The sequence below is a fragment of the Mirounga leonina genome, unplaced genomic scaffold (genome assembly GCF_011800145.1).
Source record: "Mirounga leonina isolate KUSES-001 unplaced genomic scaffold, KU_Mleo_1.0 Mir_170, whole genome shotgun sequence".
NCBI lineage: Eukaryota > Metazoa > Chordata > Mammalia > Carnivora > Phocidae > Mirounga > Mirounga leonina.
This window is the reverse complement of record NW_023270433.1, coordinates 34,935,697-34,941,696: the sequence shown is the minus strand read 5'-3', so window position 1 is coordinate 34,941,696 and position 6,000 is coordinate 34,935,697. Positions and strand designations below refer to the sequence as shown.

Below are 6,000 nucleotides of genomic sequence, written 5' to 3'. Positions count from 1 at the left end.
TAGAGAGGGAACACAAGCAGGGGGAGCGGGAGAGGGAGAAGCAGGCTCCTGGCCGAGCAGGGAGCCGCCTCCGCACCTTCTTTACTCACCCAAACCCGCCCTCAGGCAGCGGCGCTTGAGGCGGTTCGCGCGGCGGGGCCGTGGGCCAGGGGGGCGCTCCGGGCCCAGGGGGGCTGCCCCCGCCGCAAGCAGCCGCAAGGAGCAAGCACCCCGCGGAAGAGTGAGTTCGACCAGCCAGGCTGTTCTTGTGGGGAAGGGATATAGTCCTCAAAATATAATGCATGTGGTCCTGTGTCTACACCTGAGTGCCTTTAAAATGCGATGCTGTCGTCGTTGCTGTTCTGAACGTTCCCCCTACGATGGAGTCTGGTTATTGATGCTGTGTAAAAAAGCTGTTGATTAGTTAATTGGCTGGTCGGTTGGTTGGTTAGTTAAAGTTAGTTGAGAGAGAGAGCTTGCGTGCGCACACATAGGGGCACCAGCAAGAGAAGGGGCAGAGGGAGAGAACCTCAAGCAGACCAGCGTGCGGCTCCATCTCACTACCCCGAGATCCCGACCTCAGCCCAAACCCAGTAGAATGCTTAACCAACCGAGCTACCCAGGCACCCCGCTATGGATTTTTAAAAAATATTTTTTGGACCTGGCCATCATTTTGAAAATTTTATATTAGTTTAATTGATTTTCTTAGTTTTTTCCCAGGGAGAAGCTTAAAGCTCCCTTCTCTCTCCCTTCCAATATTTATACGTCTTATGTCTTACTGTTGTCCTAGTATTGGCTAGAACTCCCAGAACAAAGTCGTGTAACAGTGGTGATAACTGGAAAACTTATGTTCTTGACTTTAATGGGAATGTCCATCCTTTTAATGTTAAGCATGTTAAGCATGCCATGTTCAAGTCTGACCATGTCTTACTGTTTGCTTCAGGGGGCTTCCTTTTATACTGCTGAGGGAAAATTTAAGAGTTGTCTTTTTTTTTTTTAAACTCAGTAATGGATATTGAATTGTATCAAAGATATATTTAGCATCTGTTTATGTTTTTCTTTGACTTATTAATATAAATTGTGAATATATTTCTTTTTTTTTTTTAAGATTTTATTTATTTATTTGAGAGAGAGAATGAGAGAGAGCATGAGAGGGGGGAGGGTCAGAGGGAGAAGCAGTCCCCCCGCCGAGCAGGGAGCCTGATGCGGGACTCGATCCCGGGACTCCGGGATCATGACCTGAGCCGAAGGCAGTCGCCCAACCAACCGAGCCACCCAGGCGCCCATGAATATATTTCTTAATACGAAACGTATTTCTTAATACGAAATATATTTCTTAATATATTTCTTAATACGAAGCCCTTGAAATAAATGTTATTTGGTCATAATGTATTATTCAAGTAATACGCTACTAGATTCAATTTGCTGACTCTAGCATTTATGTTCATAAATGATGTTGCGCTATGGTTTTTTGTATTTGCTGTACTTTTCAGGTTTTGGAATCAAGATCATTCTAGCTCCATTAAATGAACAGGGAAGGTTTTCTATGCCTTAGACCATATAAAAGATACAAGAATCACCTGTTTCTTAATAGAGACAGACTATAGAACTTGGCTGCAAACCTATTCTGGGTCCATCTGTATTTGGGTAAGCAGTAATATTTTCCCTTTTTACAAATGGCTATATTGGTTCTTTTAGATTTTTTTCTCTTTTAAATAAACCTAGAAAATTGCCCAATCCAGAAAAACTACTAGTGGAGAGTTGACAATATTATTTTTCTGAACACTCCTGAAAAGAGATTATATCCTCTTTTTTTTATTACTAAGGTAGTACATTTGAGTTTTCTCTCCATCTTTAGGCTTTTTTATTGATGTGATTTTATAGAGTTTTATCTATTTGATATGCTTTCCAGCTCTAGAATGTAGTTTTCAATTCTGCTCTTTTTCTGTTTTCTAATGCATAATTTTCTGTTTTTAACTATATTAGTTTCTATATTTAATTAATTTTAAACACTTTATTATGGAAGATTTCAACCTTATAATTTGAAAGTGAAAATTCATATACTCACCATTGAGGTTCTTCAGTGAATATTTTGCTATATTTGCTTTATCACTATTTATTCATCTATCCATCCCTCTTATTTTTTTATGTGTTTCAAAGTAAGTTGCAATCATCCATACATTTTGCCCCCAAATACCTTAGCATTCATTCATTAACTATAGTTCAATATCTGTTTATGGTTCTTTTCTTTATTTTTTGTAATTTGTCTAGCTCCTCTCATCCAACACTTATTTTTTTCCTTTAAAATAAGTAGTGTAATAATATTTAAGATCTATTGACCATCAGTCATGTTTCAGGCCATTTTAGGGGCATTTTTTAATCAAAGATCAAGGGACAGCCTTCTCTCTCCAGGCCCCAAATTAGGTAATAGATTGTTTCTATAACTTAGTAAATGTAAGGTTCAGAATTCTGAAAGACATGTGTAAGTCAGCTTGGGCTGCTGTAACAAACTACCGTCAGCTGGGTGGCTAATCAACAACAGAAACCTATTTCTCACAGTTCTGGATGCTGGAAGTCTAAGATCAGGATGCTAGCAAGTCCGGTTCTGGTGAGGGCCCTCTTCTGAGTTGCAGTCTGACTTCTAGTTGTGTGCTCAGTGGCAGAAAGGCAGAGGGAACTCTCTCAGGTCGCTTATAAGGGCACCAGTCCCATTCCTGAGGACTCCACCCTCATACCTAATCACCGCCCAAAGGACCACCTCCAAATACCATCACCGTGGGGATTAGGTTTCAGTATATGAATTTTAGATCATACCTAATCACCGCCCAAAGGACCACCTCCAAATACCATCACCGTGGGGATTAGGTTTCAGTATATGAATTTTAGATGGACACAAGCATTCCATCTATAACAATACAGGTATCGGTAAGAGGGAATTTTCCTTAAAGTCCCTTTATTTTCAAATCAAAGGATTAAGTAATAGTCACGATACATTTTTCTCAGGCCTTTGATGGTGAAGTTTCTCTCCTTACTGGTTTTCAGATGAGTTCCCTCTCTTAGGAAGGGAGGACAGTAAGAAGCTCATCTGCAGTTTAGCTCTGTGGACGTGATGTGGTGACTGCTTCTCTCCCTTCTACCTTCTGAACTTCTTGCTTATCCAAGATTGACAGTGATTGTCATCTAACTACAGCTTTTCTTTCTCGTTTGGAGCACTGAGAGAGAAACTTGGTCTGTCTGTTATCAGGAACACTATACTGCAGGTAAGCAAAATGTAAAATCTAAGAAAACACTCCATGCTCCGTTACGTCTTTCCTCTGTTACCTCATGGGACCAACCCAGCTTGTGTGATGGGTATCACACTCTTCTCCTGACAGTTTCTCCTTGAAGAATGGTCATGTGACAAGTGGCCACGAATGACCAAAAAGTCTCTTGGACCACTTTCTCAATATTGTCCAAGGATTCCTTTCACACAGGCATAGTACTAAGTGCTTTAAAGGAATTATCTCATGCAATTCTCACAACCTCTCTATGACGCAAATACAGTTGACCTTGAACAACACAAGTTTGAACTGAGTGGGTTCACTTATGCATGAATATTTTCTTTATAAATAGGGTACAGTACTATAAATGTATTTTCTCTTCTTTATGATTTTCTAAATAACATTTTCTTTTCTTTGGCTTACTTTATTGTAAGAATACAATATATACTATATGACATACAGAGTGTGTGTTAATCAACTATTTTTGTTATCGGGAAGACTTCTGGTCAACCGTAGGCTATTAGTAGTTAAGTTTTTGGAGAGTCAAAAGTTATACGCAGATTTTCTACTGTGTGGGGGTGGTCAGGGCCCCTAACCACCATGTTGTTCAAAGATAAACTGTAATATTATTTTTTAAAGATTATTTATTTATTTATTTGTCAGAGAGAGCGAGAGAGCACACAAGCAAGGGGAGCGGAAGGCAGAGGGAGAAGCAGGCTCCCCGCTGAGCAAGGAGCTTGATGTGGGGGGCTTGATCCCAGGACTCTGGGATCATGACCTGAACCGAAGGCAGACCGTAACCAACTGAGCCACCCAGGTATCCCAGACTGTAATATTATTAACACCATTTATAGTTGATGCAACTAAGCCTTGAGATTAAAGAATTTCTCCAAGGTCACATGGCTGGTAAGTAGCAGAGCAGGGACATTTTGAACCCAGGCCTAACTTAAAGCTTATGCTCATATTTATTATACTGTGTATTTCCCTTTAAGTACAGCTTTGGCCCATCCCATATATTTTCTAACAACAGTAATAAAGAGAGTATAATAGGATAAAATAAGGAGATTTTCTGCCAAGGTTTTTAATTTCTAGTTGCCATGGCTTTCTACCCATTGAGCTACTTCAGTGAATTTTTTGTTCTAAAAACCTCTGCAGAATAAGAGCCAAAGCCTGAAGGGCTTAAAGCATAGTTTGAATCTTCAAATATTTTTTTTTTTTTTAAAGATTTTATTTATTTATTTGACAGAGAGAGATACAGCGAGAGAGGGAACACAAGCAGGGGGAGCAGGAGAGGGAGAAGCAGGCTTCCCGCCGAGCAGGGAGCCCGATGCGGGGCTCGATCCCAGGACCCTGGGATCATGACCTGAGCCGAAGGCAGATGCTTAACGACTGAGCCACCCAGGTGCCCCAAGCATAGTTTGAATCTTAAACTATGGGAAGATTTTATAACGATGTAAGAGCTTAGACTGAGAAGGGCTGAGGCATGGGATGCAACACATTCTGGGGAAACAGATTTTAGGACAAAAACAAAATGCCTTTTTCTGAAAAGGGAGATCTGGTCGACATTTGCTGGGTTTAGGCTGCTCAGCTTGTGGAGAAGTCTCTATTTGAGTGTAAAAGATCTTGTACCCAACTATGGAGCCTGCAAGGGGATAGACATTCATTTCTCTATTAGAAATCTGAAAGCTTGGGGCGCCTGGGTGGCTCAGTCGTTAAGCACCTGCCTTCAGCTCAGGTCATGATTCCAGGGTCCTGGGATCGAGCCCCGCATCGGGCTCCCTGCTCAGCAGGAAGCCTGCTTCTCCCTCTCCCACTCCCCCTGCTTGTGTTCCCTCTCTAGCTGTCTCTCTCTCTGTCAAATAAATAAATAAAATCTTTAAAAAAGAAAGAAATCTGAAAGCTTGTATGAAGGCATACGACCCTGGCTCCACCAGATGCTCCTGCCCGGGAAGCTGAGTATGGAGAAGGTGATCCAGAAATGTGGAGAGAGTCAGGAAAGATTCTGGATTGCTTGAGTATTAATCCCCAAGAGACTACAGTAATTGTGACTGAGTTACCTTCAGTGTTCAAGTGTGCGTTTTCTGCCATCAGTAGAATTTGGATTTGATCTAGACAGGGAAAGAATTCCCTTTTTACATATCTAAATTGTGATTGGGAAATGTTAAGTGCACAGTGTAAACAGTGACATTTAAAGACTGCTAAGTGTCATCTCATTTAATTGGGAAAAAACCCTCTAAGATAGGTATTACTATCTTTATATCAACACCTGGATCAGAATCATAGTCAGCAGGGAGCAGAGCCAGAACTTGGATGAGAGCCACATGACTTCATGTCCATGCCCCACACTCTTAAACATTATAGTTAGTATTCTTATTTTTTAAGATTTTGTTTATTTATTTGACACAGAGAGACAGTGAGAGAGGGAACACAAGCAGTGTGGAGTGGGAGAGGGAGAAGCAGAGTTCCTGCCGAGCAGGGAGCCCGATGTGGGGCTCGATCCCAGGCCCCTGGGATCATTACCTGCGCCAAAGGTAGACGCTTAACGACTGAGCCACCCAGGCGCCCCTACAGTTAGTATTCTAATTCTCATTCATCTCTGAACATCTGCTTTGATTTTGCCTTTCAGTGCACTAGGAAGGATTTTTTTTAAATGTATAAATGGTTCAAAATTTTTCAATTAGCCTTTTGTTACTAAGTTTTAGTTTTATTACATTGTGCTCAGAAAATTTAACTAAATGGTTCTACTTTCAGGAATTTATCA

The 6,000-nt window shown here is 41.1% G+C and overlaps 1 long non-coding RNA gene across 1 annotated transcript in view; it reads left to right on the top strand.

The window, feature by feature from the left end:
• LOC118017953 overlaps nt 1-3,580 on the top strand; it is a 4,452-nt gene extending 872 nt beyond the window's left edge. The window contains exons 2-3 of the long non-coding RNA XR_004681288.1: nt 1,473-1,626; nt 3,022-3,580. This is a non-coding gene — a long non-coding RNA (uncharacterized LOC118017953). The remainder of the gene's footprint in view (nt 1-1,472; nt 1,627-3,021) is intronic.
• The last annotated feature ends 2,420 nt before the right edge of the window (nt 3,581-6,000 follow it).